General features: G+C 46.4%; 1 protein-coding gene across 4 annotated transcripts in view; it reads left to right on the top strand.

Annotated features, from left to right (window-relative positions):
• The window catches only part of CTBP2 (C-terminal binding protein 2), a 146,835-nt gene that overhangs the window by 54,220 nt on the left and 67,919 nt on the right, over positions 1-24,696 (top strand). Inside the window, exon 1 of one of the 4 annotated variants that reach the window (XM_054207334.1) lies at positions 13,202-13,540. The exons of the other annotated variants lie outside the window; for them this stretch is intronic. The gene's annotated coding sequence lies outside the window, so the exon portion shown is untranslated. Of the gene's footprint in view, positions 1-13,201; positions 13,541-24,696 lie in introns of those variants that run through there. 4 annotated transcript variants of the gene reach the window in all.

Here is a 24,696-nt window from a genome sequence, read left to right as displayed (position 1 = left end):
TAACACTACGTAGTTTCTATAGTTCTGGAGGTCACTGGAGCTTTGTAAGTGCAGCCAAAAGAGTTTTAAATAGTCATTGTGCAGCATAGCGATGCTATCAATCTCCCATGCCATTATTATATCTAGAACGTTGGATTTGATATCCATTTTCATATTTAAAGCGAAATTACTGGCAAGCCGCCATATCCTGTAAGGCACAGAGTGGTAACGTGTTCGTGAAGGTTTATATGAGTGTAATGGTATTACCTATTGGTTTGGGATAGTTTTCAACAAATCAAGAACTGCTGGCAGCCAAATGGTTTCTGAAGAGGGTCTTTTCTCCTTAACTGGTCTTATTTTCTTCTTTCATTTCCAAGCCTGTCTGTAGTCCAGCTCTAGTAATGATTAGGTCTTTTTAACTCGAGTCTCGTAAGCTTCAATTACTAGCTTGCCCAGAAAGACTTTGCTTTTTTGGCTTTTATATATATGGGGGGAAAAAAAAAAGGAAAAAACCCCAGAAAATAATAGTGGAATGTAAGTCTGCGGCATATTGAATTAATTTCCTGTTCCACTTCTGCATCAGCTAACCAGACAAATAACCAATTTGTTAAGGGCTCTGCTACTTCCTTCAATCACTTGCTCACAATACACTTTTTACATTTTATTTCCTGGTTTTTCCATTTCAATTCCTTGCATCCCCTGCAGGTCTCTGTTTCGCTGCCAACAGCAACATTGCCACCGAGGGAGGGCAGGGTCCCTGTCCCCCCTCTGCTACACAGGTTTTCCGCAAAGTCCCCGACTCAAAGGACACCGAGCCCTTTGATGCGCCTCCCTTCGCAGTCCCTGTGCCAATTTGCGGGGACCCAAACCCAGGATCCCGCTGGTGCCACCTCTTTATGGCTTTGCCTTATCGGTGGCGGCAGGAATTTCGGCTGTTTCAAGTGGGTTCCTGGTGTATCCTGTGAACAGGAATGTTGCCACGGCACGGCGGAGGGGAGGAGGGTGCCACTGCTCTGTACTGGGCAGCAGGATTCAGCAATCGTGACAAACAGGGCTTTTATTATTTTCCTCTCCCGTTGGCACGATGGGTTCTTTTGGAGACTGGTACAGCACTGGGTAACTTAGTGCGATGGAGGCTTTTTGCTCTGTTCGGTGTATTTTGCGGGTTTATATTTGTATTTAGGAAATTGATTCTGGACGCTCTGCCAGGGACATCTTTCCAGAGAAAAAACAGGGAGAAAAAAAGACCAAAGACCACTCTGCATTTCTGGGTAAACTGCCTTAACTGCCACATGGTTCCTTGCAGATACACAATCCTATAGGACAATCTGTAAGAAAAATAAAGATGTGTAATTTGAGACTTCTCGAGTAGAAGTTAAAGAGGGCTTTCAGTGTACTCTGATGGATAGGGGAGGAAGTACATCAATTCAATTGCAGTATTGTGCAGAGCATAATAAATATTTTATTACCACAGACTATCATTTAGTTACTAAACAGCGCGGGGCAGATTCTGCTCTCGGATGGTGTCCGCACATTTGCAACTCGATGAGTATCACACGAGTCCTTTTCTGTGGACGAGGACAGCGTTTGGGTCAGATATTGCAAAGTCTGTGCGTAAAATATTCACGCCCCACGTAAGAAAACTCTTCAGGCCGGCACCGTAGCAGTGCCTGTTAGGGCAGCACTTGCCATGAATCTAATGGTATTTCTGGTTTGACCGTAAAAATACTTTGGCCTAAGGCTGGCATTTGATAAATACAGTGAATCAGACTATTTCATTGCTGATGATACAGGATTATCTGTATTTTGAAATACAGCGCAGCCTTGGCTATCCAAAGGAGAAGGGTGATACAGAATGCTGGTGTGTAGGGTGAGCTGAACAGGCGCAGTTGGTTATAGAATCTTTGGTCTGTTACAAGAATCTTCAGGAATCCTAGGTATTTCTTGGTTCTGGAGTTTCTGCAGGTGTTTGTGGTATGACGCGCGTACATTTCTGTTGGAAGTAAAACTCAAGCCAATTCTGAACAAAAGAACAGTGAGGTGCGGATGGTACGGCATTTCGCTGAAGCAGTTTAATAGCAGATTTAGTGGGGGGAAAAAATAACTTGGGCGACTTCTTACCATTTGAGTTTCTTTTTTGTGTTCAACATGATGCGAGGAATCCAGAAAGCCCATGGGAAACCGGGGAGGGAACAAGCGTGAAAACCAGCAGCAGAAATCTCATAATTTTCTGGTAATCGTTTGTGAGCTTTCTGAGCAGCTCCCACAATAACTTTTGCTTTCTGGTTTTCCTGCTGTCATACAGTAATGGTTTTAAATTTGTCATGCTGGAGGGAGATGCCAATATCAAACTGAGAATTAAGTAAATGGTTTTGATTGGAATTGAAAAGAAAGTGTTCCCTGCTTTAAGCTAAGTTTTAATTTAACCTAATTACACAATAATGTAATCGGTGTTTAGTTAATCCTAATAGGTGAAAATTCAGAAGTAAGGCAAGAGACATGTCCTCACCCAGACACGTTAAGTGCTTTGCGGGTTGACAAGGAGACGTGAAATTCCTTGCTTTGCAGGTTTACATTCGAGTGACTCTTCGTGTCCCTTCATGTGCTTTTCCCTCTGGGACTCTTCCAGAGCTGTGTTTAATACAGAACCACGAGGACACCCGTGAGTTATGGGATAATAATTCCGTGTCAGATACTGTGAGAATGAAGCTTATTTTACAAGAATTCCCTTTGATGGAAGGAAGGCCCCTAATTCAAACTTGAGTGCATTTTAAGAGACATATACATGCACACAATAAAATCCAGGGAGAACAATTTGCATAGAAAAGCCAGGAAACAGCTGGGCTTACGGACAGCTGAGATTTTAGGGGTTGTTTTCTGGGGGAATAGGGGTAGAGTCAAGCAAAAGAATTTTAAATTCAGGCCGCTTTTGAGAATTTTGCTTAATATATGTTGGAATAATTTTTCAAAACACAGCTGTGTGCTGGCTCCTGAGACCAGGTAATTTTACCTAATGTTAATATTGAGGTTGTTGTTCTTTGTTATTATCAGCTAACAGTAATGGTAAGAGACATTTACTTGTCTGGGTCATATATGTATTTATTTGCTCTTACTTTAAATTCTTTCCCATAGATACAATTCAGCGCAATCAATGCCAACAAAATTATTTTGAAAGCAGATTAGATTAAAAATCTCATCACTTACTGAGCTTCCCATTGGCATATGAGACGATCCTTAGAGAATTAAGATTTGTGTCAGCGACAGAAATGCTCGCATGGGGTTGCTCAGCCTCTTGCTGGCCATTTTTTCTTTAGATATTAGACAGAAGTGCCTGGCCAGGCTAAATGCAGTCGGTGTCGTATCCTTCTGGAGGTTGGTGACTAACACCAGAGCAGGAAAAAAGTATCTGAGAAGCATTTTTCTGTACAAGCATGTTTGTAAGTGGTTTTATTCCAGATCGTGTTGCTGGTGACTTAGGGCTTTCCTAGAAGGAGGTCAGGACTGTTCGTGTTGGGAAGGCGTATCCGAGCGTGAGCCGAACCATTTCCAAACCCCAGCTGGCTGGGGTCTTCCTGGGGAGTAACTCGGGTTTGGGCTTGTTTGGTTTTCTGTAGAAGTGTGATACCATTCGGTGATAATTTAAGCCCGATCCTTGCCCTCACGGAGCCAGGAGGATGCTTTCCAGTAAAGTTGTTTGAGTTGGGGGATGAGAGGCCGGCACAGGCAGCCCTGGATCGGAGCGATGGGAGTCGCGTCCCGTGCCACTCCCCAAAACCACGGTGCACTGGCCTCAGAACAACCTCCCACCCTCTTTCTTCCCCCATCTCCCGGACATCCTGAAACACCAACCCCATCATTTAGAGGCGTGACTGTGGGTGTACGTGCACACAGACCACGCGCACGTTGACAAAACTGTAATAAAGCTCACGGGTTCAGCTCATGGCTCTTACAAATGAGTCCTTTCTTCCCTGGATTTTGGTTGAAGTTGCTGGTGTTCATCCCGCGCGCCGCTGGATGCCCTGGCTGCCGTGAGCAACCTCTCTGCTGTGATGGAGCCAGTTCGGGCGCCTGCGGGACTTGGATCTCCAAGTCTTCGAGGCAGGATCCTACCTTTTCTTTTCTATGTTGCATGAAAGCAGGTCCGTGTGGATTTGTGACTAACAAATGTAAAGTCTCAGCCCTCCCCTGCTCTGCCTGTGACCAATCCATTTTTTTTATAGTCAAGGGTAAGTCCCAAGACTGGAAAACCGTTCGCCTGCCAGAACACCGTGGTTCCAGATGGTTTAGGATGATAATTTTGTAAAGGTATATTAGGGTCATTTGGTATCCTTGACACTTCAGGTATCTATTGCAGCAAATAATTTAATGGAAAATAAGCGAGGCTGTGGCTTTGGAAATAAAGTTTGGGAGCCTTCCATTGTTACTGCTTTTGTTGGTTTTATTTAAAACAGGAGTCACTCTTTTTATAGGTTTATTGCTCTAGCCTAGCTTAAAAGGGAAGGGGGACGGGACAATCAACAGTGATTTATTTCTTTAATGCATTTTAAATAAGTAGACCCCCAAGAACAAAGCAGTGGTGCATAATTACATTACACTGGTCGCAAAACTTGGCCTGTTTCTGCTGCAGGCTGATTATTTAACACCTGGTGAGCGTAAGGGAATGCACTTCTAGGGTTGGAAGCTGTGACTTACTCTGCATTTTACAAAATCTGTTCTCTGGTAGCAATTTCTCTCTCAGTTTCTGAAAGCTAACAAACATTTTTGCCGTGTCTGGTGAAGCAGATTATCATAATGTTGTCTTCCAGTTAAGAGGTTTCGCCGAGCGTTGTATGAAGTTTGGCGCCTGTCCTCCTGCCTCCTTCTCCCAGCGTGACTGTGGGGAGCAGGAGGCTGGAGGAGGAGGGACCAAAGGGTTTCCCTGGTTCACCTGGACAGTAAAGCGGTGCTGGGGCTCGGGGACCTTTTCCCTGTTGCTCACAGCTTGCTCTGTTTGCAGGGGTGTGAGTCCTGGACCTCTGCACCAGGGACTTCTGTAGCTGCGCTCCCACATCCGTATGCTGCCCCTCATCTATCCTTGTCCTCCCTCTCCCGTACCCTACGCAGGAAGGGCTGTGTGGAGATGCATGGAGCTCCTTTCCAGGTTGCCATCTCCTAAATTAAAGCAAGCGAAATCGATTTGAATATTACATTTCCCTACAAGGACCTCCTGCTAATTTCTATGTTTTTTTACAATTACGTTTTCCTGTTTTTGTTTAGTTTTTTTCATCTTTATCACTTCCCTGCTGCTGACTAAAGGAGCTACACAACAGGGGAAAGTGTGACTAACTCACTGCCTGCACGGGGGAAAGAGTGAGACTGCTTCTACACATGCTGGTGATAAATGCACAGAGTAAACAGAATAGAAAAGTGGAGAAAAACAGCTTTTTTTTCCTACAATCTCTTTTTTTTTATAGCAATGTTAGTCATTTCTTCCATAGGTTAAAACAACTTCCATCATAAGATATATCGCAGAAGAAGCCATATCAGCTTAAAATTTGTACTTGCTTCTGAAATTGTTTTTAACATCTTTTATTGTAAGTTGTAGGAAAGACTGAAAAATGTTTTCCCCCTTTTTTTCAGTGTCTCCTGTGGTTTGACAGCAAGTCACATAGGTGCAGTTTTTCTCTTTCTTCCATGAGTCGAGGTCCTTTGTCAGCTTGGCAGGTATTTCCTATATCAGTTGGGAGGGGAACTGGGAAAAGGGCAGGGGGATTCACCCAGGCGTAGGTCCTGAAACTGGTTTTTACTTTAGTTGAAATTGAGGAGATTCCAGATGATAGCATCCTGTTAATTAAGCAATGTAGCATCGTTGATTTAAAGCCTGCTGAAATCAATGGAAAGATGCCATGGACTGCAAAGGGCTCTGGAGCAGGTCCAGTCTCCTTTTGTGGTATAGAAATGACGCTTCAACAATTTAAGAGCCTGGGGAGGCTGAATCAGAAGCACGAGGAGTGACCTGCTCACGTAATTAGGTCAGCAGCAGGGAAGAAATACAGTTTTGAGCTCAACCCTCGCTGACTCGGGTGCTAATGAACGGCCACGTTTTCCCTTCACGAAGTGTTACGGCAGAACGACTTTCATATTTTTCCTCCGAGTATCCCAGCGTGGCTTTGGAGAGGGAAGGGAAATCTATTTTGCGTGTAAACACAGTATTGCGGTGTTTGTTTAATGTCTTTGTTTACTTTGAAAGTTAGTCCCATACTAACGAATTTATAAAACCTACATTATCCATAAAACTGTCAGTGGTGCAAAATTCAGTAATAACTCAGGTAATGTATTTAAACCACTAGTGAGTTTGCTCTATCCTTGAGTTGATAAATTGTATAGCTTCATTTGGTAGGAATCAGCAATTTTATGTGGCAATTAATTTTAACAGCAATAGGGAGCCAAAGGACTAAATTTTTACCCTTGGTTTTCTGCACATGGATGGGAATATCCTAATGTTTAACGTTCAGGTTGCAGTGTGTCTGCGTGGGGGGAAATGTCGCTTTCCAGGCATCAGGGCTGCGCCGCTCCAGCTCACAGTCCAACCTGCCAGTTACACCGTGTTGCGGGCTTCTGATCTTTTAAAATATAAAAAGGACATGGACCTGTTGGAGCGGGGCCAGAGGAGCCCATGAAGATGCTGGGAGGGCTGGAGCCCCTCTGCTGGGAGGACAGGCTGAGAGAGCTGGGGGGGTTCAGCCTGGAGAAGAGAAAGCTCCGGGGAGACCTTCCAGCCCCTTCCAGTCCCTAAAGGGCCTCCAGGAAAGCTGGGGAGGGACTCTGGAGCAGGGAGGGGAGCCATAGGACCAGGGGGAATGGTTTCAAACTGAAAGAGGGGAGATTTAGGTGAGATCTGAGGCAGAAATTGTTTGCTGTGAGGGTGGTGAGCCCCTGGCCCAGGTTGCCCAGAGAAGCTGTGGCTGCCCCGTCCCTGGAGGGGTTCAAGGCCAGGCTGGACGGGGCTTGGAGCAGCCTGGTCTGGTGGGAGGTGTCCCTGCCCAGGGCAGGGGGTGGAACTGGATGATCTGTAAGGTCCCTTCCAACCCAAACCATTCTATGATTCTACAAACTGTCAGAGTAACAGTGGATGGCAAAATTTCTGTCCCCAACGTCTGTCTCACTTTACCTGCTCTCTTCTGCATGAACTTGCTGGTTGTCTTTTTTTTATTGTGTAAGTCACCACCACCATCAGGGATAATGCCAAAATCACGAACTTGGGGCCAGAGATGAGGAAATGAGTTTTTCTAAAGTGATTCTGGTTGGTTGTTTTCCCCTTTCTGGTCTCTGATACCCAGCCTAGAAAGGTGCCATTTGTACAGTTGGCTGCAAGGCTACAATTGGGATCCGATTTGGGAACTGAAAATGCCTTAATTCTAATCTTAGCTCCTACTACCAGATTTACATAGTGGTAGCAGGTCACTTCATAATTTCTATCTGTAACACTGACTCGCATCCTCAGCAGTGTACAAAAAGCAGCGTAATTCCCCTAAAGCTAAAATTTGTCTTGTAGCAATAAAAAATACCAAGGGAGGTAATTTGAAGGGGATTTATTTATGATGCTGTTAAGTAACATCCACATTTTGGTTTTTGCTGTTTGTGGCACCGGCTGAAGAGAGCTGGGTCACGGGGTGGATCTGGGTGTAGCCGGACGAAACCCCATGGACATTGTTGGCCTCGTGGGGTAGATGAGGGTTTTGTTTTGAGGCATCCGCCTTGCCATTGCCGCAGCAGCACAGAGGTCTGTAAGGTAAGCCCGGGACCACGAAGGATGAGTGGGGATGGTGCACGTAGCTCCTGAGCCTTGTATTTTGGGTTTTGGTCTCCCATCCATGACCTTGGAGCCATTGGTGGCTTTATGAATGCCACCAGCTCATGTCTGTAGGTGGGTCTGCATTTTGAACATCGTTTGTGGTATGACTCTGTCAGTTGCCAAAGTGGGGTGATGGCCCTGAAATGAGATTCAGGGAAGTTATGAGCGAGGTCGTGAGCCTGGCAGAAATTTCATTTTGTCCGATATTTATTCTGCTGTTTGGGGTTGCACGGAGTTACTGGTCTGTAAAATGAGGTCGCAGCCGGGAAAGAAAGTTTGGGAGCTGCTGCTTTAGAGCTTGGGTTGAAATTAATTATTTGTATACCTTGGAGGGTTGCATTGGTTTTTAAACAAGACAGCTGGGTTAGAAAAACAGTCTGAATTCATTGTGAAACACGTTGTGTGATGGCCAGCTTTTGAACCTTGCACTCCCTTGCTGCGCTACCAACCAGAAATTTCAAATTGGCTGCTTAAAATTGGCCGTGTAGTCACCCAGATATTTCATCCTGTTACTTCAAAAATCCCAGTGGCTCCAGATGCTCCAGCGCTGTGGAGGACTTCATTGTAGCAGCAGTTGGGAAAGTTGGTCTGGTGTAGCTGAGCATTATACTCACACAATATTTATGGAGCAGAAACACAGATGCGGAAAGGAAGGCTGGCCTGGCTAAAACCATCTTGAGAAGAAAAAGCCTAGCCAATGTAGGATTGGATGTGAAAAATGCAACACCAAAGGTGTCAGCTTTGTGGCTTCAAAGGAAAATATTCTCTTAATTTTTCTAAGATTAAAATGCCTGTAAAATAATATCCTTTAAAAAGCAGAGTACTCCTCAAACACCAATTCAAAATGCCAGCAATTCTCAATTTGCAAAAAGAAAAATCTGCAGCAAAATTACTGTGTTTTCGTGCTCAAAACCTGTGAGCTGTCTGCAAAACAACAAACTGATAAAAGAGCAGGGCCAGGTGTTTGTGTATGCTTTTCAAGGGGAATTTCTCTGTAGGGCCTTCTTTCCTGATAGCTCCCTCGCCACCCGTTGCCTCTTCTTGCTACCGGTAAGCTCTCTGATCTCCCCATCATCCTCCTTGCTCTTCTGATTCAGTACCACACGCAGGATTATTTTCGAGGTGGATGTTTATATGCAGGCCATGTTCAGAAGAATGATTCATTTATGTATTCTTTTAAGTCGTGAAGTGCTGACGCTGGACGCGTATTTGTTTTTCTACTTGTTGCTTCCTTCTGAAAAAGTCCCGAGCAAATATTTAAAGGTGTTCTGCTTAGGCTTGAATTGCTAATTAGTTTTCAAATCGCTGTATTTTGGGGATATTCGGTCGGAGGAGCAGGCGCAGCCCTCCCTCTCCATCCATGCCCAAGGGATGCCGCACGGGCAGCTGCTGGTAGCTAGTGCTCCTCCAGTTGCAAACTCAGCATTTGTTGGAGAAATTTCTCTTTGCCTCATTTTTATGGTTCGACTTGTGACTTTATTATTGCGTGTTCTCAGTTCCAAGGAGGAAAAAAAATAGCAGGAAAGGAAAGGAAAGTCAGGTGTCGGTACACTTCCTGCATCTTGGGGAGCCGTGTTCTGTGTTAGCTGCTGATAAGGAGGTCTTTAAACCCACAGGTTTTAAAACCCAACACACGGTTAAGCACCAGGGAAAAATAGATGCTTTTTCTGTCTCTAAAGCAGCCATTCCCTGGCAGTCTGTGCCGTTTCAGAGCAGTCCGTGCCAATACTGTTTGGCTCTAGGGAAGAAACACCCCCCAGCCCAGGGCAGACACAGGTATTCAGAGCAGCTCCTGGACCACCAGGCTCCTACCCCTGTGCAGAGAAGAGGCATGAAGAAGTGCCGAGGACTCACAAGCAGCAGCCGCTGCTCTCCAGCATAGCTGTTGGCTTCCACGTTCCTGCAGCCATCACTCCAGAGAGCCAGGCAGGACACTGCCGCGCTCGTACGTCTTAGACGGCTGAAATGAAATGCAGGCTGCATCGGAAAACTTGGATGGGTGCCTTCAGCTGTTTTTCTCCGTTTGCCTTGCTGGGAATAGTGAAGCAATGCAAGAAGTTGTTCTTCATCCTGTTAGATGCAGTGGAGGTGCGGATTCCCAAGTGGGTCCCAGGTAACTGCGGAGATAAGGATTTATTTGTCCTATTAGGCTGTATATCTCTGTGCATATGCAGTGCTGCTGGCCAAACTCTGATTAAAACCACTTCATCCCTCACCCTGTTCAGTCTACAAAGCATGCTTTGAGTAGGAAAGACCTAACAGCCATCCTGTGCTCTGTCAGATGCACCTTGCTGGTCCCCAGGAAGGAAAGCGTTCCTTCCTAGCTCAGTCCCAGCTCAGGGAATGAGCGGCGGGTTTAGGTGATGCTGCATGAAGAGCCATGGCAGACGCTTGCTGGTACAAGGCACTCCTGAAGCCCTGTGATATGGCCTTACCAGAAGCAAACCCCTTCAGCAGCCGCCGTGGCTGGCTGTGGTGTTGATGGCTGGTCGCTCTAGAGATGGTTAATCCCATCACAGGCTCCGTCCAGCCTGCAAAACACAATGGCACACGTGGTGGCCATCTCTCTACTTGGTTGATTCTCTGTGCTTTGAAATGGTGAAGGTTGCTTATTGCTCCCTCCTCTCCCTCTCTCTCCACTTTATTCCCCAGTTTCACAGACTACTCTTGCGAGCTTTGCATTTTTAGGGAACTGAGGAAATCATCCATCTCCCAGGTTCCTTTGAGAAGACCGTGGGTGCAGGTGTTTATGTTCAGGAGTCACCGAGCTCCTGCATGCTTGCAGTAGGTCCACATTCACGACAATATTTTATAAACCCCAGCCCGTGAGACCATTCTTCCCTGCTAGCACTTAAGATGGTGTCTACGAGTGTTGGCAGACACGGCACCGGCTCTGCTGCTGGCTGCCCCAAAGCGGTGATTGTATTTGCCTGCTTCCTAGCAACTTCGTGTGCTGGTTCAATTACAAAGGACTCGGAAAAACGCGCTCCATCTGGTTTTCCAACCCCAGATGCGACCACCCCAAAGAGTGATCTAATTCTTCTGTATTTAGACTTGAAAACTTCTCACCAGTTGGTGGTGCGGGAAATCAAATAAGAGTCCTTAGGAGCAATAAGATCCACATGCTGGCCTAATTGCACATGGAGCTAGACTGCTGCTCCTACTCTAGTGTATTTGCAGTGCTGTGTCAAAGGCGTATTGTTAGGCTAGGGGGAAACCCACAAATCTTAATTTGAGTAATAATTTAATGTGGTCCAATAATTAGCTATTCACGATAGGGGCCCCTTCATGTCTGGTGTGGTGTGTTGTGTGGTGTGAGGAGAAGGCAGGCAGGCGGGCAGGGTCTGTAGAGCAAGGTTTGTGGGAAGGGGTAGTATCTCGACCTGCGTTTTGGTACGGTTGTTTTTCATCTACATCAGATCATCTGAGAGTGTTGTTCTTGTTTTAATTTTTTTTTTAATTAAGACCAAAAAAAGCTGCCGCTGTCCACCTCTGCAGAGTGAATGAGGAGGGCAGCTGTGGGGAGGGAGTGGCGGAGCCCAAGCTGGGGAGTTACTGAGCAGTAGGAAAATGTCGCACAGCCTCGACGGAAAGCTGGAGTGTAAAATTTCCTCCCTCCTCTGTTCTGCAGAAGGCACCGTCCTGGGATTTCTTGGTTGTGAGCTTTTTGTCTGCATAGGCTGGGGAATCAGAGCCGTATCGTTCCAAGCTTGTCCTTAGGCGTCGGTGGCCTGTCCTGCCTGGCCAACGCCGTGCTTTCCAACGGGTGAAGAGCCAGCTGGGGAGCCCGTGAGGGAAAGTTTGAAATGGGTTTCCTACACACTTAAAGCTTCAGACTGAGTTTTAACGAGGCGGGTAGACCGGCCTTAAATATTCCCTGTGTTTATTCGCGCGAGCCCTGATTCACACTGGTGGTTGTTTTCTGTCAGGGTTTCCTGTGGGAGCCCCTGCGCCGCTCACAGGAAGCATGGCCGGGCCCGCCGCCATCGGCCTCCTGGGCCCGGCCCGGCGCTGGGGAGCAGGGCCAGCAGCTGCCGGGGGGCAGGGAGCTGCCAGGCAGCCACCGAGGTGAGCCCGCCTGTCCACAAAAAAAGTAAAAAAATTATAAAATAGGCATGACCCCTTGGGATGCCTGTTTCGTCAACAAATCAAGCAGGCGCTATTTTAAGCTGTTATGTACCTAACGCTTCCTGTTTTTCAGAAGAAACTTCTTGTTTTTTCGCTTTTATGTTGACGGATTTATTTTAACGGCTTGTTCCTGAGGCGGCGTGAAGGATTTTTCCCCCCCCTCCCTGAAACATTGTGGGGTGGTGGCCTGTGATGAGGGAGGGAGCCGGCGGGAGGTCCCCCGGGGGGCGGCCATGCCAGGGGACAGCCATCCTCCACCATGCCAGGGGAGGGACACCCTCAGCCCTGCCAGGGGACAGCCATTCACATCCACGCCGGGGGAAGGACACCCTTGGCTATGCTAGGAGGCCGCCACTCTCAGCACTGCTGGGGGAAACCACTCTCGGCCCTGCCAGGAGAGGGCCACCCTCAGCCGTGCCAGGGGATGGCCACCCTTGGCCCTGCCAGCGCATGGCCATTCACATCCATGCCAGGGGAAGGACACACTTGGCCATGCCAGGGGATGGCCACCCTCAGCCGTCTCCCGAGGCTGGCTCCGGGGCTTCCTGGGTGCGCTGAGGGGCTTTGAAGGTGGGCAGCCAGTGGGACGGCCGCTGCGGGGCTTGCATCGTTTTCATGAATGCTGCTAAGTTAAGCCATGTGTGGTTCTCTTTCGAGGAGCGGTGGCCTAACCAATAAGGACAAAGTAAATAGCATTCATTTCCTGCTGACCTTTTAACACGAGCAGATGTTTTCTCTTACAAGTACCATAGGCCACTTCAGTCCCTGACCTCATCAAGTGGGCTGCTGCCGTTTTCATACTCGCTAGTCTATAAAACTGCTTTTTTAACCTGTTTTGCTGAGACCCGCCTGCAGAAGTGGGTCTCCTGCCTTGGTCAGGACCCATGTGCGTTTAATGTTTCTGACTTTCTTTTCTCTGGATGGACCAACCACTTCCTCCTCATTTTTGTCCTCCACAGAGGATGGCAGATGTTTCCTCTGATGGGCTTTATCAGGCAGCCCGGGGGAAATGAGTTTCCCTTTATAATATTTTCCCTAGCAGTTCTTGCACAGGTTGGACTTGCAACCCCACGGCCGGCACAGTAAGTCCATCGTCCTTATCCCTGTTTGTGGTGGTAGAGCAGAATAGGTTAGACCCCTTGGAGGGGTCTTGGCATCACCTCCAAGCTCAAACGGCTGGAGCCGTCTTGGCACCTGCTGCCGCAGGGGTCTTGGTCCTGCCCCAGGGAGTCACAAAGTGATCCAGGCTGCTCTGCTTGGATATCACCTGGGTGTTGCTTTTTTGCCACGTGGTCTTCTCTGCCGCATCTCTAGGTCTGCTGCTGCACATGGTGCTGGGTGGGATCTGTGAAGGAACTCAAGCAGTTTGTGAACAAATGTGGTGGGAATGAGCAGCTTCCTCATTCCTGATGTCTTCTAATTTGCTTTGGGCTGATGGACATGCAAGTCTGAGCATGACTTGTGTGTCTACAAATATCAGAGACGCCTAGTTCATCCAGGAAACAGCTGAAGGAAGTTTCTCTGCTGGGTCTGCTGGCCAAAGCCTGCTTTCTTTTGCCAATCCTGCATGGACACCATGGGAACAAGCTCTGGAGTGAGGTAATGCAGAGAGAGAAACGTGGAGGCAGGCTGGTGTGCATGGTGTGAATTCATTTGAGAGCTTGCCATGTTGGTGAAGAGCCTTTTTCCAAACTTGGCATTGCAGTAGTGTCTCATCTGGTGGGGGCGAGGTGTCTCCATGTCTGGGATGAAAAAAGCTCGACTGTGGTGCTTGAGGGCTATTTGGGTTGCTGGGCTGGGTGGTGCACAGCGTGTGTTCCTGGGTTAGCGGCAGTCAGTCAGGAGGGTAAATCAAAAATCATAGAATCCTTCGCTCTTCTTTTAGTTTTAGACGGGGGACATTGGAGGTGCAAATAAATACCAGTATGATTTTTAGTTACTGAGTTATGCCATCTGGAAGGGGATATATGTTAATTTAAAGTTAATGGAATTACCTTTATAGACTCTTTTTTTAATACAATGCTGAATGTAGGCTGAAAAGAGATTCCCAGCTTGTCACTTGTTTGGTTTGTTGCCTTTCCCTAAAGAGATTTTTTTTTCTTTTGTATTTGTTCTTTCTTTCTACTCTCCATATGTATTTAGTGGAGTGCGTTCAGAAGTTTTACTCCATGAGTTGTGATTTCTGTCCAGAGCAGTGGGTCTGTGCAGGACAAATAAGGGAAAAAAAGCTCTTTCTGTGGGTCAGGTTACCCTCCTTTTCCTGTTCAATTAAAAAGAGAAGTATGCAAAATCTTAAAAATTCCTGAGTATTACCCGAACATTACCATTTTTATAGTTTCAAGTTTAGAGAAAATGACTCATGGGCATTTTTAATAAAGGATTGCTCAAAATAGAGTGGAGTGTGATTCATGTTAACATATCAAGACACAAGGCAGGCAACAAAGAAGCCTTTAACCTGATACTCACTCTTCCCCATGAGTGTATTGCAAAGAGGATGGCTGAGATTTCCCCTCTGCCCGTGGCGCCTGGCAGCGGGGGGAGCAGTGTGTGGGGAAGGAGCAGCGATGGAGATGTTGTTGAACGGTCACACCTCTGCTTCTGGGGCAACTGAGATGTGGTGGGAGCAGTGCATGGTGCGACCTGCCCCTGCTCCAGTGGTGCATGTCCTCTCTCAGCCCCTGTTCAGTCCATCTCGCGAGTTATCTGCTGATGTCTTCTGGGGCAGGCTGGTTGGACAAAATGATTATGTCCTAAACATCTCCAGTGGAGCAGTAGGAATCCCGCCCATCTTGTATATTGATTTTTGTTGGTCAGTGTAATTAGGCAATGCCTAATTGTTCTAGGGAACCATGAAGATCAAACCTTGGACCCTGTAGTTGGGCACCTTTTGCAAACATGCCTGGCTCTCACTCCCCGACACTCGGACCTGAGCGTGTGTCCAGCACCGCGCTCGGCTGTTCTGAATTTTGAGGTCAACATGGCAAGAGAGATGTCGCATCTACAGCAGTGTGCTGCTTGTAGGGACTTTGAGCGAGGAGGCAGCTTCTTTGGCTCTACCTGAAAGCAAGGAGCGTTCACAAAGCATGCTTGTAACACAACCCTTGTGAGAAGAATTGTTTAACAAATAGCCAGATAATCTAGTTTGCCTTTTCCACAGTGTTTTAGTTTGCCCTGCGCTGGCAGTCAGCCTTTCCCAGGTTTAACCTTGCACAGAAGATTTTATCTTGCAAGTCTGCAGAGACGGCTGCTGGTTGTGGAAAACGTCACTGACTTACCAAGTGGATTACTGGGCAAAATCGATTTTACTTGGTACATTCATATGCTGAAAAGTGACATAATAGTGTCTGCTTTGCTTCCACACCAGCGAGGGGTAAGTGCCCCAACATGTGTTGGAGACCCTACACTAGTCTGAGAAGCGACTGAGCGTTTTGGATGATATTCATCACTGGCGTAATTCTGATGGCATCGTTTTGGCTGACTGAACAGGACCTGCAGAAATGCCTTGGGTACCCATGCTGATGTATATTTTGCGGCTGTCTTTACTTAAGTGTTAAACATTCCCTGTGAGCAATGAGAGCGGAGACCTTCCCCATGCTCCTTGCAGCTTCTTTGGTTGATATATGGTGTTTTCCCTCCTTTTTGTCAAAGTGTCCTCTGTTCCAGAGATAATGCAATTGCTATGCAGTGCCGTGCAAATACTCTTCTGTATTTGTATCTCTTTTCTATTTAATTATACTGTATAAATGTCCTCGGTAAATTTGATAAGTTGGGTGAAGGATATTGATTTTCGAGTCTCTCTTGTGCAGGGCTCCTTGTAGTAGCGGCAGCCGTTCCCCAAGCCTGTTTCCCGAGGAGGTTTTGAAGGTTCAGCGTTTAAGTAGCTACAGGATAACAAAGGAATTTCTTTCTCTACACACCTGGTTGAGCTGCTGATTGCAGGATTTAAGGCCAGAGAGAAAACATTAGTGTTGGGTGCAGTTTTTTAAAGCACTAGACTCACGTCATCTGCAAAAGCAGGTGGGAAGAGAAATCAAGATACGGAATAGACCCATTGCCTTCATTCCTGCAAATAAAGCCTGCTACCAGCTTTGGGAAGAAATGGGAGAGGGATGCTCCCAGGCTTGGGGCAGAAGTGGGGGAACCCTGGGCTTGGAGCTGGGCAGCCCCCTCCAGCTCACCCCTCCATCCCCCTGCAGCTCACGGTGGGGCAGGAGGAGCGAGACGGAAACCACCAGGCATGTGGGAGGTGGAAAGGAGGAGAGGGAATTTGCAGGGTTAAAACGGGAGGACCAACGGTCTATTTTTAACTGCAGTTTTGAATGTGAAGTGTCACCGATGTTAAAAAAAGCTCCTGGTAAATAGTGGGGAAGATGCACGCGATAGTGAAAAGCCAGCTGCAGCTTTTTGAACTATTCACTGCTGTTTGTGAGGAGGCTGCGAACACTTGGTTAGTGTTAATGTTTTAATTTTCCTTTTCTCAGCCTGAGGTCTCCCTACACAAGGGACTTTCTTTAAACCATGCTTAGTTTTCAGCCTCTTAAGATTATTTTTGTTCTTCAAGAGGAAAAAAAGGGAGAAATGTAGATATTTGTGCGCTTTCCTATTGCGCTTGCTTTCTTCACATTCTTTTAGAACATAAAATGTTTTCTTTTCCTTTTTTTTATGCTGAAAATTGGACCCTGATTTTTTTTCTGGCTAATTTCCATGTATTTCTCATACAGGATTTTAGCCTTGATCTATAATGCAGGCCTGTGGCTGTTCTTGCTAAAAGTTTGGTCCCGCCGGGGCTTTCGTTATAAATCCTTATTTTCAGTAGCAAATTGCTTTCTGCAAATGTCACCTCCAAGCCGGCTGGTTTGGATGGGTAGGGGGGCAGCGTCCCCACATCACTGGGCCGCACACCTCTTGTTCGTCCACCCACAGCTCCCCATGATTTGGGAACCTGGGGTTTCGGCGTGTTTGCCCGCTGCATTAAGGGAGAAGGCTGGAACCACTGCGGGTCTATCATGTCAGTGATCCGTGGGATAATGCATCCCCAAGTAGTGGCCGTTTCTTTCTATTGTGTCACCGATCTGCGCATTAAAGGGACCCCGAGTAGGTGTTGCTACAGTAAACCATAACAGCTCTATAGGAGCCGTCACAGTTCATTGCATCAATAATCTGTGTATTAAGGCGTCCCGAGCAGGCCTCGGCACACAATGGACCGTTATGGCTCCAGATGAGCCTGTATAAATTTAGGTCAATAACCTGAGTGTTGTTAAATCCCGAAATAGCCTTGCTACAGTGAGCTGGCAAGACTTATAAGAAAGATGTGTAGATTATGCAAACCTGTGGTGGTTGCAGAGGATACTCTGACTTACCGCTAAAGGTTAGTGGCAAGAGAATTATTTAATCTTATTTATTACTGTTATCTAAACCTCTCTCCACTCACTTGGCTCCCTCTTTCCCTCTCCTTTCACTCCTCTGGAAATTAAACCGCGTAAGCGATGCTGCAAGAGCAGCAAAGGCAAGATGCGGAGGAAAGGATGGGGATGGAGGAGCGGGGACAAGGCAGCGTTTTGCGGTTGAGCTGTCCCGGAGCTGCCCCACATCCCTCCGAGCTCTTTCCCGCTGGAATTCATGGGAACACTCACACATTTCATCCTGACTGCACTTTTGCCTGACCCCGTGGGTCTCGGTCTTGTCTGGAGCATGGGTTTTGCATGAGGGGAGCCCCAAGGGCAGGAGGGTCCCCAGGGGCTCCCCAGACCCTTGCTTACTCCAAAAGCCACCCTCCATCCTCATCCCTGACTCATTTCTTGATCCAAGCCCTCCTGGTCCTTGATGCCCCAACACCTGGCTGGGCTTTTCTCCTCTTCACCGTTCTTAGCATCCAGCTCCTTCCTTCATTTCTCATTTCCCTCGGACAAGGCCCTTTTGTAGGTAGGTGGTGGGGAGAGGAATGCCTTCAGCACAGGACAGAGAGGCCGGTTTGCATTGTGGGTGTACGCCTGAATGGAGACGTAGCCTTGAACTCTTGAACTCTTTTTTTTTTTTTTTTTTTTGTAAAGCTGGTATGTGCTGAAAACAAACAGGACTCACTCCGATGGAAAGAGGTTGTATAGCAGGAACAGTTCTTGGACCACAAGAAATGGGGGTTTCCACATTTCCAGTCTGAGAATTTCCATTTGAGATTTCACCAGCAGTCGGGCAGCAAAAGATGAATTAGCTGAGCTGTTAAAGGTATTACATGTGTTTCCCCCCTTGGAGACTTGTTAAACATATTTTCTTCGGTGATAGTAATAAGTGTTACAAACAAAACACTGTTTTCCCCTTTGAATATTCCTTTACACAGAGCATCATCTACATAAAAAAAAAAAAAAAGTATGTTAGGCAACATGAATAGCTTCAGGCTATTTTATTTCATGTTGCTAAATAAGTCAATGCAGATGAGGACTTTTTATGTAAGAGAGGCTTGTAAATATAAGCGCTAAGATAAGGGCAAATTATAACTCCAAAGATTTCCTGGAGATAGAAGAGTGTCACTGCTCCTTTTTGCTGATTCCAGTCCAGGCACAGCTCCCAGGACAGGCTCTGGGAGACTTGACAGGGAAAAAAGCTTGAGATACCTGTGATACAATGAGAAGCACAAGGAGTTTGTTCCGTACGGGTGAATTTGGTGTGCTAGTGGGGAGCTGAGTCTCCTGGTCTGCTGGACCATGGTGCAGCTGGGGCACGAGGGACTTTTCTCGTGAGCTTGCTCCATCCTGATTGAATGGTGGAGTCTCCTGCCAGGCAGAAGGAGAATACTCTGTCCCTCAACTGAGGCGTGAAGGTGTGGGCTGGTGTGCACTGCTGTCATCTTCCCTGGGATATGAGCATGCATCCCCTAAGGAACTGGGCTGAGGCCACCAAGGTACCTTCCCCGATAAGTAGCCATTGTCCTATGTAGTGTTTGGTCACTGTGGGACAGGGCCCAAGGAGAACGTCCTGTATTGCAGCTCATCGCTGGAGCCACTTGGGTCTTCATGCAAGATTTAATTGTCTGATCCTGATTATGGAAGAATTAAGAAATTAGGAGTGAAGGGTAGTATTCCAGACCTGGAGACACTTCAGTTGTACATCCTGTAGGTCTGTAGGTGGGCTGTGCTGGCAGGGGTGAGGGTGCTGTCATTCATGTTCTTGACTCACATCAACCTGTGATGCAGGATACCAGGTGGGAGTGGGGTGTCTTCATGGACAGATGGCGCAGAGGAAGGAAGTGCTGTGCTCCCCGAGTATCCCAGGTGTTTGCTTGTAAGGATGCATTCATCTGGTTGCTTCTTTTATTATTTCTTTTATTTGGAGTGATACAGAGTCAAGGACTTGCAAGAGTCGCAAAGATAGCTGGTCTTGGGTTTACTGTTAGTCTTTAAGCATGGGCACCTGAAGGAAAGCTTTGATATCTAGGGCCCTTTTGGTAGTCTTGCTATTGCTGCGCTTGCTGCTTTGAACTGTCTGTTAAGGAGGAATTCAAGAGTAAGTTGTGAGTATCGTGGCAGTACATACTACGTACAGATGTTTAATGAAATCCTGCAAGGCAGGAGTGCTGGGTGCTGCTGTAGTGCACCACAAAATGCAGCCACCAGCTCTGCCAGCCCCGTGCTTTTGGACGGAGACCGGCAAGGAAAGCGGGCTTGGTGGATTGGCAGCACTGAGTCGTGGTGATGCGAGAAACGCAAGGCTTTAGAGGGGGGCACAGGGGCCTGTGTGGTGGGAGGAGGGTATGGAGGTTGGGAGGATGTGGCTCTCAGCCACATGAAGATTTTGGTATGCAGCTCACAGTCAGGAAGTTTGGCCACCCTGATTACAAACATACGTGTATTTGGAGATGTATAGCGAGATATCTGTCTCTTTCCTAATTTGATTTGTATTTAGATGGAGAGAGGAAAACCACCGAAACAGGGAAGTGGGTGGCTTTGTGTGGTTTCCTAGCCAGCAGAAGCTGAAAACAGTTTAAAGTTCACATTTAGCAGTATAGTAGTAACTAGAAGGAGACGTCTGAAGGTAAGTGGCCATGTCGTACCTCTTGTCAGTGAGGAGGTTGGATTTACTTTTGTTCAGCTCTGGAGATAGACGAGCTCTCCTCTCTAGCTCCGGAGATGGGTAGTGGTGCGATGGCACAATTTACAGTTTTTCTGAACTTAAAACATGAAGTGCTGTTTGTGAGAGTAAAAAGGATGAAGTTTGTTGTGTTGGAGTTAGGGAGGGGGAAGAAGTGAGCTGAACAAAACCAAACCTTGGAAGCAACAATAGCTGTGGACCAAAGTGTTAATTTAACCAGGACTTTTCTTCATAGCTATTTCATCTTATTTTCCTCTTGTCCTTGCTCTTGCTTGCTCATCTTTATACAGCATATGGAAAGGTTGAAAAGTGGCAATTACTAAATGAGAGTAGACAGAAACTGTTCTGCAGCAGCTCCAGATGGGGGTTAGTGATGCTGTGCACAGGCTGTGCCGGCGCTTCACTCTGCAGTATGAAATGCCCTCTAATGGCCAAGGAACTGCATAGCTCATCCCACAAACCAGCAGATTGTCATTTTTCTCGGGGTTTCGAATTTGGCTGTGCTGATTTTGCTACAGGAGCAAATAACGGCTTGAATAGAGGCGAGCTTTTGGTTATCCAGATGCACAACCAGCAAAGGTTCACCTCGCTCCAGCATTAGTCTTTACGATTAGTGAAAATAAGTAACAAGAAATTTAAAGAACTCTGGTAAAATGTAGAATGAGATTTTATTTTTCAGTATGGCAGGGTCGTTTGGAGGCTGTAAGATTATTTATGTATCATTTCCTCTTGTTTTATTTGAAAAGTTAAGAGTAGTTTCCCAGTCGGTTATGTGCTGTAGCAATATCAGTGTGCGCGTTATCAGTGTCAGATACTTAGAAAAACAAGATAAGAGAGGCTGAAGGAGGCCCGTGATTAATTAGTAGATGGATTAGGTGCTCTCAAAGCTAAGTGGATAATTTGGGTTCAGCTCCTGGTTACTGTTTGGCCCACCATCAGGCCCCTGAAGGCTGTTGGTGCAGGGTAGGCAGAGCATCGACCGGTTTCACTTCTGATGCCAGAAAGAGAGATGACAGTTATTTTCTTTAAAGCGATTTTCTTGCTGTCTGTTTGGGGTGGTTGTTTGTATTTTAGCTTTGGGAATGGAAGGAGTGCCAGTTCTGGTATTTCCTACTTTTACTTGAAGACTCACAGAGGACTTGCGGAGGGCTGTTAGTACCTGACGAGGGAGCGTGCCTGGATCTTCTTTTCTCAAAGCCAAGAACTATTCGCTAATGTTGGAAAATAAAATTGGGAAAAAATGTTGAAAAATAAAATAGGAACAAAACCCCAGGTATCTTAGTCCTCTCTCTTTTGTACGGTGGCTATTGAGGCAACCTGAATATTGTCATTTCAGTAGGTCTTCATAACATCTTTCTGACTAGCAAGAACCCAAATTGGAGCGCGATTTGTAACCTGAAATACAATTCTTAAAGAAACTTTAAAAAAAAAATCCAGATCTAAACAAAAACCTCTCTCATGCTTTATGCATTATTAAGATGGAGAGGAAGGAAAATGCTACAAACCTGTATGTCTTTTTTTCCTTTGAAGGGCATATGTACATATATATATATACACACACACAAATAAAATTGTGACTCTTCTTTTACTGAGTCAAGAAGTGGCTTTGATGGAATAGAACTGATGAGGGGTAGTCACCATGACTTTCAAGGGCTAAAAGGAATGCAGGATCAGGCCCTCTATGTCATCTTTGAAGCCTTATTATTTTAGCACAGTCTGTATCTTGTTGCATAATGGTTTAAGATGTGGTCTGCATCGTTATGTAGCGTGTTTAATTTAGCAACAGATGTGCAGGCTCATATGCCGTTATGGTACATTTTGTTCACTCATATAATAGCAAGTTCTTCAAAATTGTTACCAGTTCTTCAGCGCAAGACTCCTACAGCATGTTATTCTGCTTTTCTGTACGGTGAAGAGCAGCAGAGCTCTTTATTTGCCATCAGCAGGTGCTGACGTGGGAGTGCCGGCTCACCACGAAGCACGTTTAACCTGCTGCGTTACTGTTTTCTCTCCCAGTGAGTGCGCTTTCCCCGGCAGTTTTCAGGGGAAGGCACCAGGTAGGCAGTGGAGGGGCAAGACTTTGGTTGTTAAGTTTCTGGGCAGAAAACAAGTGAGTCACCTAGACAAAAAACACTTAACTGCCACCCGCGGCGTCATCCAGTCATTCCCACAGAGAGGCCTTAATGCAAAACATCGCTGAACGCTCTGTGGCAGCAAAATCATACTAATAACTAGTAAAAGCATTAAACCTAATTAACAATGGTTTTGTAGCAAGAGGCCTGCCCTCACTGTTTTGAGGGTGCTGAGGGTCCATGGGGGGGATGCAGGCTGTTGGGAGCCTGGCACTGAGGTTTGATTTAGAGCCAAGGTAGTTTTTCCAGAAAGTGGGAAAAAGCTTTTTTTTTTTCTCCCCAGCATCCTATTTCCCATACAATGGCATTAAAAAAAAAAAACAACAACAAACAAAAAACCCCAAAACAACAACCCTACTCTTTTTATTGTGGCTAATGAAAATCTATGTTTGTTCTCACTACCCATATAAATGTTTAATCCATTTCTGGTTCCTGCTGGGCTATCAGGTTTAATGGTGTCTTGGCACTGTGAGTTCCCCATGTTGTTTTACTGTTGTTTAAAAGAAAACATCCAAAACCAGGATCTCAAAAAGGATCGTGTTGTCTGTGCCTTCCCTTCCATGTGCCTCCCTCCTCCCCTGCGGTCGTGCCAGGGCTTTAGAGAGAGAAGGTGATGGGGGCTGAGCGGGGCATCCCACTTAAGGATGTGCCGCCGGCGTAGGGAGGAAGGATGATGACACAGTGTTCACAAAGTGTTCCTCCTGCATTGTGCCATCTCCTTTGTCCGCTTCCCTCCCCTGTCATTATCTCTGCGTGTCTCCTTTCCTTCTTTCTTTTCTCCGCGTTTCCTTTCTTGCACTGAACTCTGCTTCTCAGCCCCTCCTGCCCTCCCCATGGCAGCTGCCGACGTCTGAAATAATCAGCGGTGGAAATGGGCAGCTAGTTGACAATAGTTAACACCCGGTGATGCTGAGGCAGGGCTTAAACAGTTCACAGTTCTGAGGGATGTTCTTGCATTGAAATCTCAATTCAAGTGCGATTGAGCTTTGGAAATCTGGACCTTAACACGAAGGACGCTGCAGGGAGAGTTGCCCTTGGCATTGACAGATACTAACTTCACCATTATGGACCACTCGGGCATCCTGGTCTGCTTCCAGCTGAGAGGAACGATGTCCTGCAGTAGTCACAAGTACAAAACCTTTTCTGGGAGCTTCTCCTTCCCAACAGCCTAGGAAATGTCCGATGGTATCATCAAAACATTTGGACTGGATTTTCCCTTGTTTAAGTAAGGAGTTGTACATGTGGAAACCCAGTTTAGATGTGAGGAAGGGCAGAAATTTTCCTTTGTTGTTTGGAAATGGGAGCTTTTGCGGTTCGTGGAGCCAGGAGTTCCCTGTAGTAGGGAATCTCCGTTTTGTTGATGGCATATTTTGTAGAGGGTAGAAAATGTAGTTGGAAACTGTGAGCAACACGATTTTGACTCCACTGAGGATCTGGGAGTGTGTGTGTGCTTTTTTTGATTGTTTAGAAAAATGCTTGTATTTGAAGTTAAAGAGGAGTCACACTTAACCTATGACCATGTATTCGTTGGCAGAAGTGGTGTGTTCGTACCACTTGTTCATTCACACCTTAAAAGGCAGCAATCGCGGATTTATTGCATCCTTGCCGATGAGCTGCATTTTGGGCAAAACTCACAGGTCCTTTCATGATGCTTGCCACAGCCTGCGGCGCTGCAGCGGGGCTGTGTCCTTGCGTCAGCGTCGTCTTGTCGCAAAATGGGGTGTAGGGGACACCATTCCGCTTTCCCGGAGCTGGGCGCAGAGAGGGAACACGTGAGACACAGTTTGTATAGAGTGGTGGCTCTTAGTCACCTGCTGGGTGCCACGGTGTTTGATGATGCCTGTGACGGATACTTTAAAATAGACGTTCCCTATTTATGTTCGTGTTCCTGTGCTACCTACGTATGCCATGAAAAGACGACAGAACAGTGCTAGTTGAGAGAGAGCTTAGAAGACAACACATTCTTTGTGAAGTCACCTTTCTCTTCTTTTTGTCTAACAGTGCATTTTATTCGGGAAAATCACTTTTTCTTTCTTTCCGTTTTCCATCTAAAGCAGGAAAAACAAGCCCTGCTACAGCTTTCTCTGCTCTCATTTTCTGGCTCATGGATTGTGGTATTTAACGGGCAGTATTAAGAAGCTATTTAAATGTGTTACGTCAGGATTGGGTTTTTTCCTCAAACATTGTGTTTGAGTACGTTCCTTCTTTAAATAAATAAAGAACTGCTGGACTATCATTGTGTCCGAGGGTTTTCAAGAAAATTTACATTTTGAAAGACACTGTTGGAGGCTAACATGGCCATGCAATTACTGTATGTAAATCACTTCACTTGTTTCCTAATCTTGCTGAAGATGAAGTACAATTTTTGTGCGTGCGCCTCTCTCACTCAAATTTCCTTACACAATGAGGTTTTCTTGTATTTTAATTGCTGACCATGATTTTTGTCCTGCATAGCCTGATTATATTTATTTTATTGTGGGGGACATTTAGCCTTGCGATTGTTTTGAGATTGGGTTGGATGGAGAAATCATTGAGGACAGA

This window comes from Rissa tridactyla, chromosome 6 (assembly GCF_028500815.1).
Source record: "Rissa tridactyla isolate bRisTri1 chromosome 6, bRisTri1.patW.cur.20221130, whole genome shotgun sequence".
NCBI lineage: Eukaryota > Metazoa > Chordata > Aves > Charadriiformes > Laridae > Rissa > Rissa tridactyla.
This window is presented reverse-complemented; position numbering and strand designations above follow the sequence as displayed.